General features: G+C 43.7%; 1 protein-coding gene across 2 annotated transcripts in view; it reads right to left on the reverse strand.

Annotated features, from left to right (window-relative positions):
- The window catches only part of ZDHHC1 (zDHHC palmitoyltransferase 1), an 84,722-nt gene extending 65,787 nt beyond the window's left edge, over window positions 1-18,935 (reverse strand). Inside the window, exons 1-2 of one of the 2 annotated variants that reach the window (XM_077458495.1) lie at window positions 18,539-18,935; window positions 8,596-8,906 (exon numbers count right to left, since the gene is read on the reverse strand). The gene's annotated coding sequence lies outside the window, so the exon portion shown is untranslated. The remainder of the gene's footprint in view (window positions 1-8,595; window positions 8,907-18,538) is intronic. The other variant, XM_077458486.1, reaches the window with a different exon arrangement.
- Window positions 18,936-23,147: the final 4,212 nt, after the last annotated feature.

Genomic DNA, 23,147 nt, shown 5'->3' on the forward strand with positions numbered 1-23,147 from the left:
CTCAGAGCAAGGCCAGGGTGCCTGCCAGCCACCCACCCAGAGCAGGGCCAGGGTACCAGCCATCCACTGTGACTCACAGTGATCCCCAGCAGGACCAGGGTGCCAGTCACCTATGGTGATCCCCCTAAATCAGGGAGCCAGCCAGCCTTCCATGGTGACCCATCCACACCAAGGAGCCATCCAGCCACCCACCCACAGGAGCCAGCCACGGTGACCCACCCAGAGCAGGGCCACCCACAGGAGCCTGCCCCCCCAGCAGGGTCAAGGCGCCAGCCACCCACTGTGACCCACCCACACCAGGGAGCCAGCCACAGCAAGGTGCCAGCCAGCCAACCACAGTAGCCAGCCATCCACGGTGACCCACCCACAAGAGCCAGAAATGGTGACCCACCCAGAGCAAGGCCAGGGTGCCTGCCAACCAGCTACCCACAGTATCCCACCCAGAGCAGGGCCAGGGTGGGTGCCAGCCAGCCACCCACAATTATCCACCCACACCTAGGAGGCAGCCACAGCAGGGTGCCAGCCAACCACCCACAGGAGTCAGCCACCCATGGTGACCCATCCACAGCAGGGTGCCAGCCAAACAGCCACCCACGGTGACCCACCCATACCAGGGAGCTAGCCACAGCAGGGTGCCAGCCAGCCACCCACAGTGACCCACCCACACCAAGGAGCCAGCCACAGCAGGGTGACAGCAAGCCATCCACAGGAGCCAGCCACCCACGGTGACCCAACCACACCAGGGAGCCGGCAAGCTACCCACAGGAGCCAGCCACCCAGCCAGCCACAGCAAGGTGCCAGACAGCAACCCACAGGAGCCAGACAGCCACATGCAGGTGCCAGCCAGCCAGACACAGAGTACACGGGAGCTAGCCACAGCTACAATAGCCATAGTTAAAAGATAAGAAAATTGCTACACAGTGTCAATTTTTTTCTACTTTGCGAGAGGTTGGGGCAGGGGTGAGAGTCATGGCATAAGGAGGGGGTCCCCTGAGGATCAAAGTGAATGAAGGTGTTCACTGTATGCTCTGTTAAAAAGAGGCCCCCCTCCAAGTCCCATTAAACTCCTTTGTAGTCTAAGGGGTCCTGGAGGGGGGGGTCTCTCTAATTAACACCTTTAGAGAGAGACCCCCCTCCAGGTCCCATAAAAAAAAAAAAAAAAAGAAGAAGCCAGAAGTTGCACGTTGTGCAAAATGTAGGGGCAGGATCAGGGGAGGGGCAGGGTCTTTGCTTTATTTAGTCCGGGGGCTCTGAGTGTTGTCAATCCGCCCCTGTATGTGTATATTATATTTACCATTATAGTCAGCAACATCTCTGGAGCATAATACTGTATTTCATTATTCACTGTATACTTATGAATGAAGAACATCCGATCCAGTAAGAAAAGAACCTTGTAATATTCGATTTTATCAGCATTTGTACACAATGAATATACATGCAGTTTCAGAGGATGAATATCTCTGCAAATTGTTTTTACAAATACATTCCAAAATGTTTTATAGACATTGCTATTGCATGCTTGTGAGGGCATTTTAAATATTCCATGGATAACTATGTGCTATATTCACAGCTGACATTTTCTTTAATGAATTAGAGCTCGTTTACCTGAGCTTTGCACTCTGAAGAGTGAACCGCAGCAGCATCTATCAAAGAGTGTTTTGGTGGGGGGGAGGTGGCATGTCACGTCCTTGCTGCTTCGTTTAACCTCTGAAAAGCTGCACCACTGCGCACAACATTAAGGGGCGTTTGGGGCTTTATTCTGGATCATTTTTGCTGTACTGTGATGAAATCATCGCAGTTGTGAGTGACATGGTAAAGTGCATGAAAAAGTAATCATACCCCTTGAAATTTTCCACATTTTGTCTTGTTACAACCAAAACCGTAAATGTATTTTATTGGGATTTTATGTGATAGACCAACACAAAGTGGCACATAATTGTGAAGTGAAAGGAAAATAATAAATGTTTTTCAATTTTTTTTTTACAAATAAAATATGTGAAAAGTGTGGGGTGCATCTGTATTCAGCCCCCCTTAGTCAATACTTGGTAGAACCATCTTTCGCTGCAATTACAGCTGCAAGTCTTTTTGGGGATGCCTCTACCAACTTTGCACATCTAGAGAGTGACATTTTTGCCCATTCTTCTTTGCAAAATAGCTCAAGCTCTGTCAGATTGGAAGGAGAGTGTCTGAAAAGCAATTTTCAAGTTTTGCCACAGATTTTCAATTGGATTTAGGTCTGGACTTTGACTGGGCCATTCTAACACATGGATATGCTGTGATCTAACCCATTCCATTGTAGCTTTGGCTGTATGTTTAGGATCATTGTCCTGCTGGAAAGAGAACCTTCGCCCAGTCTTAAGTCTTTTGCAGACTGTAACAGATTTTCTTCTAAGATTGCTTCTAAATATCTTTTAATTATCTTGCCCCATCAATCTTCCTATCAACTCTGACCAGCTTCCGTGTCCCTGCTGTAGAAAAGCATCTCCACAATATTATGCTACCACCATGTTTCAATGTATCACGGTGGGGATGGTGTGCTCAGGGTGATGCGCAGTGTTAGTGTTCTGCCACACATAGTGTTTGGCTTTTAGGCCGAAAAGTGTAAGTTTGGTCTCATCTGACCAGAGCATATTCTTCCATGTTTGCGGTGTCCTCCACATGGCTTCTCATAAACTGCAAACAGGACTTCTTCTGGCTTTCTTTTAACAATGTCTTCCTTCTTGTCACTCTTCCATAAAGGCCAGATTTGTGAAGGGCATGACTAATAGTTGTCCTGTGGACATATTCTCCCACCTGAGCTGTGGATCTTTGCAGCTCCTCCAGAGTTACCTCTTGGCTGCTTCTCTGATTAATGCTCTCCTTGCCCAGCATGTCAGTTTAGGTGGACAGCCATGTCTTGTAGGTTTGCAGTTGTGCCATACTCTTTCCGTTTTCGGATGATGGATTGAACAGTGACCCGTGAGATGTTCAACGCTTGGGATTTTTTTTTTAATAACCTAACCCTGCTTTAAAACTTCTCCACGACTTTATCCCTGACCCGTCTGGTGTGTTCCTTGGCCTTCATGATGCTGTTTGTTTACTAAGGTTCTCTAACAAACCTCCGAGGGCTTCACAGAACAGCTGCATTGATACTGAGATTAAATTACACACAGGTGGACTCCATTTACTAATTAGGTGACTTCTAAAGGCAATGGATTTCACTAGATTTTATTTAGGGGGCTGAATACAAATGCATGACGCACTTTTCAGATATTTATTGATAAAAAATTTGGAAAACCATTTATAACATTTTCCTTCCACTTCACAATTATGTGCCACTCTGTGTTGGTCTATCACATAAAATCCCAATAAATACATTTGCATTTTACTGCTGTCTTTATAGCTTAACCGCTTCCGGACCAGCCACCGCAGTTTTAATGCGGCAGGTCGGCTCCGCTGCGCAAAATCACGTTATTGTGCCCGCTGCGAGCTACGCGAGTCTGACCGCGGGTCCCGCGGACTCTATGTCCACGGGGATACCCGCGATCGTTAACGGAGCAGAAGAACGGGGAAATGCTAATGAAAACATGCATTTCCCCTTTTTGCCCAATGACACTGATCACCGCTCCCTGTGATCGGGAGCGGTGATCAGTGTAGTGTCACACACAGCCCCTCGCCCCGTTAGAATCACTCCCTAGGACACACTTAACCCCCGCAGTGCCCCCTCCTGGTTAACCCCTTCACTGCCAGTTACATTTACACAGTAATCAGTGCATTTTTAAATCGCACTGATCGCTGTATAAATGTGAAAGGTCCCAAAATAGCAGCAAAAGTGTCTGATGTGTCCGCCATGTCGTTGCAGTCGCTGATATTCGCTATTACTAGTAAAAAAAAAAAAATTATCAATAAAAATGGCATAAAACTATCCCCTATTTTGTAGATGCTATAACTTTTGCGCAAACCAATAAATAAATATTTATTGCGATTTTTTTTTTTTACCAAAAATATGTAGAAGAATGCGTATCTGCCTAAACTGAGGGAAAAAAAAAGGTTTTTATATATATATATTTTTGGGGGATATTTATTATAGCAAAAAGTAAAAAAATAATGCGTTTTTCTTCTAAATTGACGCTTGAGATTGAGATGAACAAATAGCACCAAAAAGAAAGCTCTATTTGTGGGGGGGAAAAAAAAGGATGTAGATTTTGTTTGGGAGCCACATCGCACAACCACGCAATTGTCAGTTAAAGCGACGCAGTGCCGAATCACAAAAAGTGCTCTGGTCTTTGGCCAGCCAAATGCTCTGGGGCTGAAGTGATTAAAGTGGTTGTAAACCCTTACAACACACTTTTTGCTACAGGTAAGCCTACAATCAGGCTTACCTGTAGCCACCCTGGATATTTCCTAAACCTGAACGGTTTAGGAGATATCCCTTGTATTTACACATGCCGACGTCATTGGCACGTGCGCACTAAAGCAAACTGAAGCAAGGGCACGTATGTGTCCTTGCTTCACTTAGGCTGTGCCGTTACCGGCGGGTCCCGCGCACATGTGCGGGAGTGATGTCATCGTGGCTCCGGCCAATCACAGCGATGGAGCCCGCGATACCCAGAAGTAACTACGGGAGAGATGACGACGGCAGGAGAGGTGAACAAGGACCACTGCGGAGCTTCGATCTAAGGCAAGTAATATATAATGAGCTAGTATGCTATGCATACTAGCTCATTATGCCTTTGTCTGGTTTTTATTTAAATTTTATTTATTTTTTTGCTAGAGTTTACAGCCACTTTAAGAGCCATTTACACCAACAGCAATGACTGACGATCCTCTTAAAAGCAATCCATGCATGGATTGCTTTTCAGAGGTCTTGCCCACTGAGCGTTACAGGGGGTAAAATTCCTGCCACAGCTATGATTCTTTGCGATGTGTACACCCCCAGCCGCTGCCATTGCAACTTAAGGCAGAGCTTTGGAGGGCAGTAAAAATGTGTGCGTTTTTTACTGTCCCCTCCAACAGCAAGTGTAAACTAGCCCTAAGTGGGAGCTGTTGGGAAGGAAAAAACGTGGCTCAACCACATGTTTTTAACATCGCCAACTGCAAGTGTACACATAGCCCTACAGAAAATAATGCACTTTATGCTAGTGCTGTACGATTCTGGCTAAAATGAGAATCGCAATTTTCTGGCTTAGAATGAAGATCACGATTCTCGCGGCGTAACATCATCTTTCACATGATACAAAAAAAATAAAAATTTGGATAACTTTACAGTTTTCTTATTTTTTCACCATAATCTGCGTTTGAAAGATCGATATACAAATACAGTGCGACATAAAATATTGCAACAACCGCCATTTTATTCTTTAGGGTCTCTGCTAAAAACAACAACAAAAAAACATATATAATGTTTGGAGGTTCTAATAAATTTTCTAGCAAAAAATACAGATTTTAACTTGTAAGGAACAAGTGTCAGAAAAAGTCTAATGCCGCGTACAAACGATCGGACATTCCGACAAAATCCATGGGATTTTTTCAGATGGATGTTGGCTCAAACTTGTCTTGCATACACACGGTCACACAATGTTGTTGGAAATTCCAAACGTCAGGAACGCGGTGACGTACGCTGAGCCGAGAAAATTGAAGTTCAATAGCCAGTGCGGCTCTTCTGCTAGATTCCGAACATGCGTAGAACTTTGTGCGTTGGAATTGTGCACACACGATCGGAATTTCCGATAACGGATTTTGTTGTCAGAAAGTTTCAGATCCAGATCTCAAATTTTGTGTGTCGGAAATTCTGATGGAAAATGTCTGATGGAGCCTACACACGGTCAGAATGTCCGACAAAGAGCTCCCATCGAACATTTTCCATCGGAAAATCCGACCGTGTGTACGCAGCATTAGTGTTTAAAGCTGAGTTCCACCCAATAGTGGAACTTCTGCTTATCTGTCTCCTACCCCTCCCTCTGGTGCCACATTTGGCACCTTTGGGGGGGAGAGGGGAGCGAGTACTTGTTTTTGACAGGTACCCTGTCCCCGCTTCCGTTTTCGCAGCGACAAGGTACGTCAGAAGTTCAGCCCTCTCCTCTTCCCTCCCCTGCTTCACAAATGCCAGTAGTTAAACATCGGTGCCGACATTGCTTGGCTCCATGACATGGAAGCATCTTAATATTAAAAGTCAGTAGCTACAGTATGTGTCCTTAGAGAAGGGGCGGAACACAGCTTTAATTGGTTAAACTGACCTAATTTACAGACCAAAGTTCATCCCCTCGAACTAAAAGTACCAAAAGGTTATACATTGTTTATAGTTATCCCAATGCTGAGGAATGGCTTTTTTTGGCAGCTCTGAGCAGAGAACAGCTCTGCACTTGTTACACAGAATTGTGGCTATGCCGGATTAAGATTGTGTGGGGGGACTGAATCGAGATTGGGATTTTTTTTAACAATCGTGCAGTTCTAGTATATTTGTGAATAATATGTTTTTAAATAAAATAAAAAGAACATCACATTATTTTTTTGGGTTCCATAACCAAGTCTAACTTAATGCTGTGTCTTTTATATTTATTACATACACTGAATATTACAATGCAGTAGTTTCAGGGGCTACACAAGAGGACCTTATATCTGTTAAATTGACCCATTACAGGAAACCAGCAACCGATTGGGTTTTATCTTTCCTTAATTGGAGAAATAACCAAGATTTTTTACGTTATATTAAAGAGGTCCTATTTAATAACATATTATTGAAAATCAAGTAAAAATTGGGATAGCTTCATAGAGATTTATGACTCCTCTGCTTATGACATCAGCTTTTTTTTAAAGTAGTTGAATGAGGTGTAATACAATGGGGGTTATTTACGAAAGACAAATCCACTTGGCATTATAAGTGCAAACTACAAGTGCAAAGTGCACTTGCTGTAAATCTGAGGGGTAGATCTGAAATGAGGGGAAGCTCTGCTGGATTTTATTATCCAATCATGTGCAAGCTAAAATGCTGTTTTTTATTTTCCTTGCATGTCCCCCTCGGATCTACAGCAACGGCACTTCCAAGTGCACAGTGGATTTGCCTTTCGTAAATAACCCCCAATGTCTGGATTTGGAATCAGATTTGATAGAACAGAGTGCACTCAAATAGGGAAAAGCAGCAGATTTATTTTAATGGTACCCATTTCTTCGCTCCCCTGCTACACTGTTCAGTCACACAGTTACACTGGGATTTTCTCCCCTCTTCCAGAAGCTGAACAATGTTGCAGTGGGGATACGGAATGTATATTGATGAGGTGGGATAAATCTGAACCTGTTAAATTTGCACTGCTTAAAGTGGTTGTAAACCTTTACATATACCCAGTGAAGTGACTGGCCTCAGGTGACTCACAGAGATGGAAACAAATCCTCCTACATACGTTGTACCTGTTTATCTACAGTCTTCTCTACAGCCAAAGTTTTGAATCTACAAGCTTATCAGAGTTCAGAGAAAAGGGGTCAGAGAGCTGAATTTACACTCTGCAGTTCACTTTTTCATTTGTTTCTGAAAAGGTGAGCTAACCTTTTAAAGCGGTTGTAAAACGATGGACTTTTTTTTGGTACCTGCAAAGTAAAGGCATATTGTGCTAGTATGCATCGCATACTAACACATTATGTTAAACTTGCCTTAAAAAAAAAATCTCTTCCAGCGCCGAAATGTCAGCGCTGTCGTCTTGCTTCTGGGTTTGCAAACTCCGGCACTGTGACTGGATAGACCCGCAATGACATGCTCATGGAAGCCTCCGTTCATGGCGAGGGGCTATGAGGAAACTGCATGGGTGGCCGTTCTTTCGGGGGCATGCACCAGTGAGGTCACTGGCTGCATACACTAAACGGTGGACATTTAAGAGATATGTAACACTACCTATAGGTAAATGCAAAAGATGGAAGTTTACTTCCACTTTAAGCATAATAGAGGCTTGCTTTAATTCAGTCTCAAACTGACCCTAAACTACCTGTATGTACTAATCATAAAAAGGGGGAAAAGCTGAATTTCCTATTGTCCATTTTTTAAACTGTATACAGCACAGATCACTTATTGCCTAAAGTTTCTTTACTTACAGTACATGACTCTGCAGAGCTGACATAAGTAGTGCCAGGAATCTAATAGCGTATGGAGTCTGAACTCTTCATAGGAATGAATGGAGATAAGCAAGCCCAACAAGGAAGATTGTTATCGGAGACTGTGCAGCGCTGAGGAAGCTGCAAAACCAATATCGCTTTGGATCGGGGACAGGCAAGTATAGGACGGGTGGTGGTTACACTGCAGTTGCACTTTAATATCTCTAAAGTGTATTTCCACATTTGCAGCCAAATTAGGATAAAATCTACTTTATATTTGTTACATGTTAACATTCCACATAATTAAAAAAATATATACATTTTCTGTGCGTTTCTTGTTGCGGTCTAAGCACACATGTTGTATCTGTAATGATGGAACTGTTAAATAAAGATATTAAAAACATTTTTATTTTTTTTTAATTATGCTGCTTACCTTTGTACTTACTGTAAAAAAAAAAAAAAAAAAAATACAAAACAATGCGACAACAAACACAGAGAAGAACAGCACTATGCACCAAGATAGAATTCAAACCATACCATTCGTCTTCCTCTGTTCACGTCTCATAAATTCATTTGTTTTCAGCGCTCCTTGTAGTATAAAACACAGCACAGTCCAGCCACCCCAAGATTCCTCATCTATAAATGTCCTTATTATTCCTGAGCTCCTGGCAATTCCTCTCCTCTGTGTTCATCGCATCCACACACTTCCTGGTTGTGATGCTGCTGGTCAGGTGTCCATGCTTTTTCCAATCAGGATGCTCACACTGTGTCTCTGCTTGTCCAGTCTCTTCCAAGCTTGTCGGTTTCCATGTCTCCGTAGAAATGTGATAGACGAGCAGCTGGGTGGTCTTAAAAAACAAAACAAAAACGGCATTGTAAAATCATTTCATTCAGAAATAGAAACTGCGCAAATGCTTATAAAAATCACTACTGCATGCAAACCTAATATCTCAACATTTCTGTTAAATGAAAAAAAGACAAGGACTATCATATTTATAATTTTTAAATATATCCAACCACAAAATTTGCATGCGCTTATAAAATACTACTGAACATTGTACGCAGTTAAAGCTAAATAATGTCTCAAAGATTATTCTTCCATTCTGGGGCTCCAAGAGTTACCCAATATATGTCCTGCAATGGGTTTTATGCATAATTCTACACCAATCCTCACATACAGGCAAACCCCACTTTTATGTACACAATGGGACCAGAGCATGCATGTAAAACGAAAATGTACTTAAAGTGAATATCTTTTTTTCACTTCTGGGGGGTCAGGGAGTGAAGTTTATAGTACAGTACAGTAATCCACTTATGTTTAGGCAGCAACTCTGGGCTGGCTGGTGGGCATGACTGGTGGGCATGGCTGGAACTTTGCCTCTCAACTTGCAGCCTCTTCAGTGGCAACAACGCCAGGCGGCAGCACCGCCTCTTCCAGGTCATGTGGCTGTGCGGCGTGGAAAGGTCTGTACCCGTGAGCCACGTTACGTACACTCTCGGGTATGTCCGTATTTGCGAGCGTACATAAAGTGAGTGCACTTAAAGTGGGGTATGCCTATATAGATGTTTGTGTGTGTGGGGGGCTATTATTTTTTAATTATGTTATTATCCATAATCCAATCCATAAGGATCAGGGACAGATTCAACATAATATCTTAACCACTTCAATACCAGATGCAGTCACTGTTGGGATGTTCTGGTATATTTCCCAGCAGTGCAGATTCCTGTAACCTGAATGGAGGAATTGGGGGATTTCCTGTCCCTATGTCTTCTGGTTTTGACAGCCCATTCATTTCAAGCACTTCTTTTTCAGATTGAGTTTGCTGGCCACAAATGCATGGAACACACCTTTTCCCACACGGAATTCCAGTGTGAACCAGGACCTTAAAGCAGAAACGAGCATGAAATGCTCCTTTCCCACAGCCACACCATGTTCCGATATGAACCGTCCCCAAGTACAGAAAAGGTATAACTCTGTAACAAAGTTTGTCAAAATCCCAGCCATGCATATAGATCACCCAGAGATGATGTTTTTTTTTTTCTGGACTAAAGTGGAGTTACTCCTTAACCGCTTCAATACCAGGCGCTTTCACTCCCTTTCAATTTTCAGTGCTGTCGCACTTTGAGTGACAATTGCACAGTCATGCAACACTGTACATGACTTTTTTTTTTAATAATTTCTTTGACTAGATAGAGCTTGCTTTTGGTGGTATTTAATCACCACTGTTTATTTGTTATTTTTTTACTAAACAAAAAAAAAAAAAAAAAAACGAAATGTTTTTTCTTAGTTTGTTATACAATTCTGCAAATAAGTAATTTTTCTTCTTCACTGATGTGCGCTGGTGAGGCTGCACTGATAATCGGGGCAATGATCATCGGTGCCCTGATTATCAGTGTGCTGACAGCCTTGCCTTTTATTGGCACTCCTTTCCTAACACAGACACAGTGGGGGTTATTTACTAAAGGAAAATCCACTTTGCACTGCAAGTGCACTTGGAAGTAAAGTCACTGTAGATCTGAGGGGGACATACAAGGAAAATAAACAGCATTTTAGCTTGCACATCATTAGATGATAAAATCAGCAGAGCTTCCCCTCATTTCAGATCTACCCCTTAGATTGAGAGCGACTGCACTTCCAAGTGGATTTGCCTTTCGTGAATAACCCCCAGTGTGTGAGCAAAGGACTGCCGATAACGGGAAAGTTTGTTTACATGTGATTGGACACAGCTGATGACATGGTAAAGGACAGCTGCTATTGACATTTTACCCTATGTCTGAATGTCACAGCAGCCACAGATTGTGCCTGATGCGCCGGGCCTGTCTCTGGTAGGACATCTATGGATGCCGTCCAAGAACGATAGTACTGCTCTGTAGCCATCTTTTGACTATAGTGCGGTACTAAATGGTTAAATCAGCATCTTCTTAAAGCTATAGATGCTGGCAAGCCCAATAGTAGACTTGTTTTCCCTTAACCTGTTTCCGCTGGTCTTATGCATATGCAGTCGCTGGGCAGGTGGGTTTTAACGCCTGCCAGGATTTCATTTCTGTCTGTGCCTCCATTAGGCCTGATTCACACCGATGCATTTTTAGTACTTTTTTCATTTTGCAGATTTGCACTACAGTCCATCTAACATGGCTTCCTATGGAACACATGTAGTACAAATCTGCAAAATGCACTAAAAATGCATAGGTGTGAATCAGACTTTAGAGAGATTCAATCTCTGTATTTATCATGTTTATTGTTATCACCAAAAGTAACAGTGAAAGAAAATCACAAATTTTGTATTGTCACCAGAACAGGAATAGAGGAGAAATCATCAAATGAGGACACGAGTGCTAATGACCCTGGGGACACCCCAGGATTCCCACACTTTGGAGGGATTTCCTTTCACTTCCTGTTTTGCCTATGGATACAACCAACCTATCCAAAAAAAAAAAAGGTTTTGCATTTAGTTGTACTTAAGGCTGGGTTCAGTCACCTATACGAATTGGATGTGGGCTTCCCAGCATCCAATTTGTATGACAGGAGATTGTGACCTGCTCTCTATGCATGTCCTATCTCCTTTGCAGCGGCAGAGCGGCTTGCACAGGGGTCCTGTGTGTCTTTGGCTCAGTTTCAGGGCCAAATTCAGGCAAATTCAGCCCAATTCTTCCCTGAAACGGAGAACAGGGCAGACCCATGCTGTGAGCCGCATCCATCGGAGGTGTGAACCCAGCCTTAAGAGGAGTTCCGCCAGGGGTGAAAAAATGTTTTTAAAGTCAGCAGCTACAAATACTGTAGCTGCTGACATTTAATATAAGGATACTTACCTGTCCAGGGAGCCTGCAATGTCGGTACCCAAATCCGACCCATCCATCAGTGTAGAAGGTTATCACTTCGACTTTATGAAGTATCACAGAAATGACCTGTGTGATGTTTTCTCTAGCTATTACTGCTTACATACTGGTTTTGCATCCTGATGTCTAACATGACTGAGTTTTCAGGAGGTGTAAGAGTATGTAAACCAATCTTTACATATTCCACATACTTGTATAAAAAAAAGTATCCTGTTCTCTTTGTATTGCTTCCTTTGTGTGAATTCCCTGTTCCTGCCATTCTCTCTGCTTATCCTATTAAAACTGACCACGCTAATTAGAACACACATCAACTATGCTGGAAACTCAGTGTGCTCTCGTCCAATGATCAGACTTGACACCCCCTCCTCCCCACACAGACATTCATTGGGAAGCCCAGTGTACTGCTATTTCTCCTCCCCCAGGAGAGAGAGGGGGAGAGAGAGAGAGAGAGGGGAGAGAGAGAGAGAGAGAGAGAGAGAGAGAGAGAGAGAGAGAGAGAGAGAGAGAGAGAGAGAGAGAGAGAGAGAGAGAGAGAGAGAGAGAGAGAGAGAGAGAGAGAGAGAGAGAGGGAGAGAGAGGGAGAGAGAGGGAGAGAGAGAGGGAGAGAGAGAGAGAGAGAGAGAGAGAGAGAGAGAGAGAGAGAGAGAGAGAGAGAGAGGGAGAGGGAGAGGGAGAGGGAGAGGGAGGGGAGAGGGAGAGGGAGAGGAGGGAGAGGGAGAGGGAGAGGGAGAGGGAGAGGGAGAGGGAGAGGGAGAGGGAGAGGGAGAGAGAGGAGAGGGAGAGGGAGAGGGAGAGGGAGAGAGAGAGAGAGAGAGAGAGAGAGAGAGAGGGAGGGGAGAGAGAGAGAGAGAGAAGAGAGAGAGAAGAGAGAGAGAGAGAGAGAGAGAGAGAAGAGAGAGAGAGAGATCTTTGTCTGAAAATAGGTGTTGGACTCACTGCCCCCACAAAAAATATCTGTGCTAGTGTTTTATCAAAAGTAAACACAGCAGTTGTGCATTAAAACCTATATACCAGGTCAACCAAAAACCACATGTCCTAAAAGTGCAGGGCTAAATAAAATTTCCATGTGCAAAAACCTTTCAAGTGAACAGAAAATCCAATCAAAATATTAATTTAATCCAAAAATGTCCTCATGCAAATTTGAAAAGGTCATAATTGATCACTAAAGTGCTCCTGTGCAAACAATTCATGCATGCCACTGATGACACAGTGCTCAGACATTGTGACACCTTCACCATAAATCAGATGGGGGCTCATCAGATCACCGGCCATCTTCCTTACTCAGGAAGATCATTCAGCGCTTATTGGGATCTCTGATCCTCAGATGGAAATCCGGAAATGTTCCCCTGCCAGCCTCAGTGTGTTCCCCTTATGGTGACAGGATGATCCAGCTCACCGTCTCAGATGGGATGGATGGATCGAAGAATCCTCAGTTAAAATGGCTAAAAAAGGAGGCAAAGATAACCGAGAGAGACTGGAATACCCAAGGCCTTCATAGAAAGTGAAGCTGGGTACACCCTGGTAGATTTTTTTTGTTTAACCAAACAGATCGCAGTACCAAAACAAGCAATGTTGGTGCAGCGATCTCCTCCACTTTTGAATTCTGCGGACAGTGCGCAACTGCTGGCTATTTTATATTTTACCTGTAAATGCACTTTAAACATCTATTTATAAATATTTTTTTTTCATATATTATTTTTTCCAGCGTTTTTAAGAACCAACTTGGGAATTATTCAGTCCCTGAATAAAGAATTCAGTCAGACACTTTGAATAAAAAAATAGTCAAATGCATATTTAATTGAACAATTTTTAGTCATTTACTTTCTCGCTTTATCATTATTATTAATAGGGTAGGATTATTTACTCTCCCTGACCCATTATTTTTTAGCCTAACTAAATATACTATATTGTCAAAAGTAATGGGCTTCAACTCTGCTGGGAAGGCTGTCCACAAGGTTTTGAAGCACATTTGTGAGGTCAGGCACTGATGTTGGACAAGAAGGCCTGGCTCAGTCTCCGCTCCAATTCATCCCAAGGGTGTTCTATTGGGTTGAGATCAGGACTCTGTGCAGTTTAGTCAAGTGCCGCCACCCCAAACTCTCTCATTCACGTCATTATGGACCTTGCTTTGTGCACTGATACGCAGTCATGTTGGGACAGGAAGGGGCCATCCCCAAACTGTTCCCATACAGTTGGGAGCATGAAATTGTCCAAAATGTCTTGGTATGCTGATGCAAAAGTTCCCTTCACTGGAACAAAGGGGCCCAACCCTGAAATACAACCCCCACACCATAATCCCCCCTCCACCAAATGATTTGGACCAGTGCACAAAGCAAGCTCCATAAAGACATGGATGATCGAGCATGGGGTGGAGGAACTTGACTGGCCTGCACTGAGTCCTCACCTCAACCCGATAGAACACCTTTGAGATGAATTAGAGGGGAGACTGCAGCCAGGCCTTCTTGTCCAACATCAGTGCCTGACCTCACAAATGCGTTTCTGGAAGAATGGTCAAACGTTCCCATAGACACACTCCTAAACCTTAGACAGCCTTCCCAGAAGAGTTGAGGCTGTTATAGCTGCAAAGGGTGGGCCAACTAGTATTGAACCCTATGGACCAAGACTGGGATGTCATTAATGTTCATGTGTGTGTAAAGGCAGGTGTCCCAATAATTTTGGCAATATGATGTAGGTGCTCTCTCTAAAATATTTGCTGGGGCTCCATTAAAAAAAAATGTTTGCAGATTCTCTTTATTATGGCACACGGATTCCTCACACAAGTTTTAATGCAGGTTAAAGAAAAATTCTAGGCATGTTTTTTTTTTTACCTTGGACCAATGTAAGAGTATATATTCCATACCTAGCCAATCTCTGTGAAAGTGGAGAATCACTGCAGTAGCCACTGTCACTACACTGATCTTTTCTGTCTTCCAGATCCTGGAATGCAAAAATGTCTTGCACCTTTATCAATGAATGCAAAATGATCTCCGATAGGACATCATCGAGAGGCAGTGACATCATGATAGGATTATGAAGTGTACGGTGCATTGAACAATCTTTTTGATCTTCCATTTCAATTTTTTTCTTGGACAGTAAATCGATATACAATATGATCAAGAGGATAAACCTAAACAATCCATTAAACAGGCCTTTAAGCTTGCCATACAAGGCTCAGCTTTCACCAAATGAAATTCAAGCTGTGGGTGACCCCATTGGCATCACTCAGCTTGACAAATTTCATTTTGAAAACTGAAGGAGCGGGAAGGAAATTTCTGGGCCAAACTGTAATGGCAGCCAGCCAGATGCAGTCAGTGTTGGGGTATTCTGGTATATTTTCCAGCAGTGCAGATTCCTGTAACCTGGGTGGAGGAATTGGGGGAGTTCCTGTCCCTATGTCTTCTGGTTTTGACAGCCCATTCATTTCAAGCACTTCTTTTTCAGATTGAGCCAGTTTAGTGACCACAAATGCATGGAACACACCTTTTCTCACACAGCATTCCAGTGTGAACCAGACCTTGGTGCAGAAATATGCATGAAACGCGCCTTTCTCACACTGCATTCCCGGGGTGAAATGGCCCTAAGTGCAGAAAAGTTAGAAATCTGCAACACGGTGTGTCAAAATCCCTGCAATGTACATAGATCACCCAGAGAAGATTTCTTTTTATTCCCCTCAACAAAAGTGGAATTACCCCTTAACCACTTTATTACTGGGCACTTTCACCCCCTTCCTTCCCAGGCCAATTTACAGCTTTCAGCACTGTCATGCATCACTGTACCCAAATGACATTTTTATCATATTTTTTTTTTTTTTGCGGCAGAGCTTTCTTTTGGTGCCATTTAATCCCACTAGGGGTTTTATTTTTTGCTAAACAAAATAAAAAAAAAAAAAAAACACAACTCAGTATGTTATAAAATTTTGCAAATAAAATTTTTTTTTCCTTCACCGATGTGCACGGATGAGGCTACATTGATAATTGGCACTGATAATCAGGGCACGGATGATCAGTGTCCTGGATTATCTGTGTAAATGTTCCATCACACTTGCCAGTTACCATCTCTCCTCACGCTTTGACAGCGTGCGAGGAAAGGTATGCTGGTAACCGGCTAGTTTGTTTACATAATTGGACAAAGCTGATCACACAGTAAAGGGCCCCTGTGATTGGGCCTTTACTACGATCAGCTGTGTCCAAAGGGAGTGTACAGTGGCATGGCTCAGGGAGGCCATCCATGGATGGCCTCCCGGAACAAGAGAGCCTTTTGCTGTAGCCAATTTTGTCCATAGTGCAGTCATGAATTGTTAAGCTAACCATATACTGATCGAAATGTGGCCATGCAGCCGAATTTCAATGTGTGTAGACGTCCCTGCTTGGCAGAAGTCTAATAAATGAAGGACTTGTGACATTTTCCTTGATCAGCAGTTGCCGATGTCAGAATACAATCCCTTGAATTAATAAAGCCCATCTCCATGTTTCCTGGCATTTTAAATAGTTTTTTTGGACCAAGCAGTCCAAACAAACTATTGCCTTCAGAAAGTGCTGCAGTGTTTTCAGCTACATACAGTACACAGTGCTGGGCTCTGGCTGTGAGACAGAGACTTCCCATCTCACACCTTGAACAATATAGTCAGTCTGAGCGACACTCAGCCATTCATAGGCAGCTTTGTATTCTGTGAATAAACACAAAGCTTCCTCTGATTGGCCAAGTCAGAGAGCATGACATCAGCCAATCATTTCACAGAATACAAAGCTGCCTATGAATGGCTGTGTCACTCAGACCTATTCTTATTTTGTGTGAGAGGGGAAGTCTCTGCCTCACAGCCAGAACCCAGCACTGTATACTGAATATAGCTGACGCTACATATAATTCATACCATGCTTAGAGACACTGCAGCACTTAGTGAAGGAAACAAACTAACTATCTAAAGCTTCATGTACAATTAAACTACTTTGACCGTGGCTGCGAAAAACATAAAATAAAATAATCACATCGCAATTTTATGCGCCTTGTGGCTGGCAGTCAAAACGTTCCTATCCTGAACGTGATTTTTCCGTGTTCAGGAGAGGGAGGTTAGGGGTGGTGGAACCTCCCCTAACCTCAGCAGCTCCTAAACAATCCTAAAAGCCTATGTGTACATAAAAATGGCAAAAGCTACTAAATTCAAGTTTAGGCGCTACTAGTGTACATGAGTCTAAAGTGATAGGAAACCTGAACAGATTCTGTGAATGTGGCTTGAGTATTATGGGTGCTGTAGCTCAGCCTTTGCCAAATTCACATACTGGTCTAAAACGGGTACCTGAATTTGGTGCATACTGCATCCCTTTTAGAATCTATGTGAGCCAATTTTACAAAGTCTGTATACGAACTGTTGATATTTTATTTTGAATTTGGTGCAGGTATTGCGCCACAATGTTACATAGTCAGGTTGAAAAAAAGACTAAGACTCCTTTCACACCAAGGGTTTTACAGGCGCCAACACGTTAAAAAAAACGCCTAAAATGCACCTTCAAACAGCTGCTCCATTGTCTCCAGTGTGAAAGCCCGAGGGCTTTCACACTGGAGCGGTGTGCTGGTATGACGTCAGGAAAACTCCTGCCAGCAGTTTCTTTGGGAGCGGTGTGTTTATTGGTTGAAATCAATGGGGCAGCGTGGCTATACTGCCAGCAAAATGCCGCCCATTACGGCTGTTTTTAACCCTTTCTCGGCCACTAGCAAGGGTTAAAAGTGCCCCGTTAGCTGGCAAAATATGCTGCAAATCTGACGGTAACACGCAGCTAAAACCGCCGACGCTATGGGCAGCACAGTGTGAAAAGGGGTCTGAGTCCATCTAGTTCAAACAATAAAAAGAACAATCATACCCACAGTTGATCCAAAGGAAGGTGAAAACCCCCAGTAAAGTGGGATACAATTTGCTACAGTAGGGGGAAAAAAATCCCTTCTTGATTCCCCGAGAGGGGATATTCACTGGATCAACTTTACCTATAAATGTAAGTAAATTAAAACTACATGACAAGAACTATTTGACTCCTCCATCCATCTCTTGCTGAATGGAAAAAATGACATATGGCCACATTTTTTTCTGTGCAGTCAACCTGTGCGAATCTTCAATCGCATCCCTGAGTGTACATTCATGTGGGTCTGATGCAGTTCTGATCATCGGGCCCGTATGGATGTACACTCTGGCACACGGATGCATTGTGGCTCCATTCATGTCTTAGCAGTCAAAACAATGTGATGGACGGTCTGACGCTTTTGGCATGTTAAAAAAAGTGCCACAGATGCCTGGTTTTGCCGACTGATAGTACCCAGGTAAAATGGTCCAAGTCATTGGTGCTCAACCTGTGGCCTTCCAACTGTTGTGGAACTACAAGTCCCATGAGGCATAGCAAGGCTGACAGTTACACACATGACTCCAAAGCTGGAGGGCCATAGGTTGAGCACAAGCCCCCCCCAGGTACTGATGATCATCACTTGTATTCCTGGATGGAATTATGCCTGCACCTAGTCCTATATCCTCTTACATCACTATATAGAAATGCTGCCATGGTGACCAGTCTAACTCATACCAGTCAGTCTTCCTCCCCTATAATCTCAGCTTGCAGTATGACACACAAACACAGTCCATCCCATCCAAAGTGTACAGTACCTTCTCTATGATCAGTCTTTGTTATCCCTCAGCTCCCAACAGACCCTCTCCTTTGTGTTTACCCTTCTCCTCCACTTCCTGGTTGTGAATGATGCTGCCAGTCATGTGACCCCACAGCTTCCAATCAGGACCCTCCCTCTGTGCGTCCTCTTGTCTTTTCCAGGCTTCCTCTGGTGGTGGGAGTATATTATGTTTGTATAGATCCTCCTCCTGTACAATAAAGGAAAACCTTCTTCCCCGTGCAGCAATTTTTATAAAGTAATTGCGAAAAAATCAAAAGTGTGGCCTGCTTGTATTTTGCAGTTTGTAAAAAAGCATGTCACATCTTAGGTCAGAGCCTTGTGAAATGTGAATGGATGCTGATAATCATCACACAGCCAGATGGTGAAGCTGCTTTTCCTCAGAGGAGCTCTGCAATAATCAGCAGCAGGCTGATGTATTTCACGGTGTAATTAGCATGTAAACATGCCGGACACATGTAATGTGTGAAATCTGTGACATTCCCCCAATAAAATGGAGCAATGAGAGGCTGAAAATGAGAGTCATTAACCCCCTCAGCTTTCACAGCTGTTTAACCCCTTATGGGCCACTTATCAGCTATAGAACCATTGATTAAAGGTGGGTTCACTCCATGTGATGGGCACAGCAGGGGGCCCAGTATGTACCCGTTCATCACTTCAGGTCCAAATTTTTGGCTGAATTCAGACCTGAAACTGAGCCGAAGACACCGTGGGGGTTATTTACGAAAGGCAAATCCACTTTGCACTGCAAGTGCACGTAAAAGTGCAGTCAGCGGTTGGGGTCGGCGGTAGCTTTACCGTTGTATTTGCGGAGGTATTTGGCCACTAGCCGGGCACTTTTAACCCCCACTAGCGGCCGAAAAAGGGTTACAACCACCCGCAAAGCGCTACTGAAGCAGCGCTTTGCCAGCGGTATAGACGCGCTGCCCCACTGATTTCAATGGGCAGGAGCTGTGGAGGAGCAGTAGACACCGCTCCAAAGATGCTGCTAGCAGGACTTTTTTGGCATCCTGTCAGCGCACCGCTCAAGTGTGAAAGCCTTTGGGACATCCACACTGGAGACACAGGAGCGGCTCTTTCAGGTGGCTTTGCATGCGCTATTTTTAGTGCTGTATCGCCTGCAAAGCACCCCACTGTAAAAGGGGTCTAAGGGGTAGATCTGAAATGAGCTGGAAGCTCTGCTGATATTATCATCCAATCATGTGCAAGCTAAAATGCTGTTTTTATTTTCCTTGCATGTCCCCCTCGGATCTACAGAGACTTTATTTACAAGTGCACTGAAAGTGCAAAGTGGATTTCCGCCCCCCCCCACCCCCCACAGTTAGGGCTCATTTACACTTGCTTCGGCTTCACCACACATTAATAGGGGTTGTAAACCCTCGTGTTTTTTCACCATAATGCATCCACTGCATTAAGGTGAAAAAACACCTGGCAGTGACTGCCCCATTTAAGTTACCTGAGCCCTGGAACTTGACCCGGCAGGGACGCGCTGTCTCTCTGCAGGGGGATCCTAGCTCTTGGATAGATTGCTAGCAGCACAGCCATTGGCTCCCACTGCTGTCAATCAAATCCAATGACACAGGGTGTGGGGCCAAGTCATTCATTCGGGAGCTACGGACACCGATTGTATGACTCGGGAGTGTGCCCACAAGTTAACCCCCTTGGGAAAGCTCTTCTCCTAGGTTGTTATCTGATGTGGGGAGGAGCCGTGAGAGCCACCGAGGAACCCCAGAAGCGGAGGTTTGGGGCCACGCTGTGCAAAACTAGCCGCACAGTGGAGGCAAGTATGATATGTTTGTTATGTAAAAAAAAAAAAAATGAACCCTTACAATCACTTTAATGGCTAGTTTACACTTGCTTCGACACAAGGCTTCACAAACACTTTGTTAAAGCTCTCTGAACACCAGTCAAAGCCCTTGTCACTAAATAAAATGGTTAGCTTACAGTCCCTGTTTACACCTTCCTTTTGCTTTGTGTCAAAAATTATACCTCATGTAGCTTCAGTGGTGCTTCAAAGCATCTAAGCCTCCACAGAAGTCTATGGCAAAGCTTTCATGAAGCCCCACCGAAGGCTCATCAAAGCACCAAGCAAAATCAAGGTGTAAACAGGACTGTAAGCTAACCATTTTATTTAGTGACAGGGGCTTTGACTGGCGTTCAGAGAGCTTTAACAAAGCGTGCCCGAAGGCCAGATTTTGAGGCAAGTGTAAACTAGCCCTTAAAAAGGACAAATTTTGTCACAACCAGAGCAATGCATATATTGTTTTTCCCAAAATGATTTCATATTCTGCATCTTTTAACCACATAAAGACCAGGCGCCACAGTTGTACTGCGACAGGTTGGCTCTCCTGGGCAAATACTTCCCTGCCAGTGACATTTATACAGTAATCAGTGGCTATTTTTAGCACTGATCGGTGTACAAATGTCACTGGTCCCAAAAAAATAAATAAAAAAAAAGTGTCAGAAGTGTCCAATCTGTCCGCCGCAATCCTGCTAAAAAAAAAAAATAAAATAAAAAAATAAAAAAATCACTGATCACTGCCATTTCTATTAAAAATATATTTTTTAAAAATGCCATAAATCTATCCTCTATTTTGTAGCCAATATAACTTTTGCGCAAACCAATCAATATATACCTTTTTGCGATTTCTTTTTACCAAAAATATGTAGAATACATATCAGCCTAAACTGATGACGAAAAGAGTTTTTTTCTGGATATTTATTATAGCAAAAAGTAAAAAAATATTGTCGGCCTTTTGTTTATAGGGGAAAAAAAAAAAAAAAAAGCCTGCAGAGGTGAACAAATAGAAAGCTCTATTCGTGGGGGAAAAAACAAAACAAAAACAAATTTTGTTTGAGTACAGTGTTGCACCTGTCAGTTAAAGCGACACAGTGCCGTATCACAAAAAAACCTGACAAAATGATATACAGTATGCATTAAAAGGGTCTTTATTTTTTTTTATTTTTTTATTTTTTTAAACATTGCTACAAAAACCAAATGCAATAAAATGAAAATGTAAGAAATGTTTGCATATGAATGGCAAAAAAAGTTTTAAAGCCTAACTCCGAGACTACTAGGACTTTAACTGGTTGCCGCTCACGCACTGTCAAATGACCGCGGGCAGCTCTCGTTCTAGGATGCCACCATATAAAGGCGTCCCAGAATGGGGGCGCACACAGCGCGGCGATCGCTGCCGCCCTATCTTGCTAGGACACGGTGCGACCCCGATCTCTGTAAAGAGCCGTGTCTGCGGCTCTTTAACCATGTGATCGGCTGTGTCCAATCACAACCGGTCACATGTAAACAAGGAAGTGCCGGTAATGGGCGCTCCTCACCTCACACTGACAGAGCGTGTGTCGAGAAGAGCCGATTAGCAGCATCTCCATGTAGGGGGGACATGTAGGAATGTAATCAGGGCACTGATCATCAGTGCCCTGATTACAGTATAGTAAAACAGTGTCACCATACAGTGCCTACCAGTGCCAGCAATCAGTGCTCATTAGCGATGTTAGTCAGTACTGGCAATCCGTGCTGCCCATCACTTCTGTCAATCAATGCCCATCAGTGCCGCCCATCAGTACTGCCTATCCTGCCCACCAGTCCCATCCATCAGTGCTCATAAGTGCGGCATATTAGTGCCTCCTCATCAGCGCACATCAGTGAAGGTGCGAAATTACTTAGTATTTCTAAATTTTTGGTCTTTTTTTTTGTAAAAAATAAAACCCCAGCAGTGATTGCATACCACCAAAAGAGAGCGCAATTGTCAAAGTGTGACAGTGCTGAAAGCTGAAAAATGGCTTGGGCAGGAAGAGGGTGCAAGTGCCTGGTAGGCAAGTGGTTAAAGTGCAACTTCACCTAAAAAGGGGACTTTCTGCTCGTTTGCCTCCTACCCCCATCCTCTTTGTTTTTTTTTTTTTTGTTTTTTGTTTTGGACAGGTACCCGTTCCCACTTCTGGTCAGATCGCTGCGCCTACCCAAGCGGATGTTTGGCTCTTTCCCCTGCAGCCTTTTGGAACATACCACAGGTCCCAGAAAGCTGCAGAGCCATTCACAAAGCACAGTGGGAAGCCAAAAAGAACTCACAATTGGCTTCCCAAAGTAAACATGCCGGCGCCTGGATACAAACACGGCTGAAGGGCCAACTAAGGTGAGGTCAGGTAAGTGTCCTTTCATTATTTTTTGAAGAACCGCTTTAAATTATTATTATAATACAGGATAATTGGTTTGTTCCTACGAATCTGGCCCAAATGAACTAATAAAGGCATAGTATTCCTGGAGTTAGGCTTTTAAAAAGGGTTAGGCCATTAAAAAGTGGTACTCTAGTTAACCACTTCACGCCCGCTCTATAGCCAAAAGACGGCTACAGAGCAGACGCTAACTGCCGGGAGGCCGTCCCTGGATGTCCTCCTGTTTACTTCCCTAATGCGCGCCGCCGCACATCGGGGGAGTTCTGTGTTGGCCGTGTCCCTCGGACACAGACAGACAATCACAGATCGTGCTAAATGGCCAATCACAGCGGTCATTTAGCACTCGATCGGGCTATCCAATGAGAGGTGATCTCATATGTAAACCTATGAGATCTCACATC

This window comes from Lithobates pipiens, unplaced genomic scaffold (assembly GCF_037356315.1).
Source record: "Lithobates pipiens isolate NorthernLeopardFrog02 unplaced genomic scaffold, aLitPip1_a1.2 Scaffold_10, whole genome shotgun sequence".
Taxonomy (NCBI): Eukaryota; Metazoa; Chordata; class Amphibia; order Anura; family Ranidae; genus Lithobates; species Lithobates pipiens.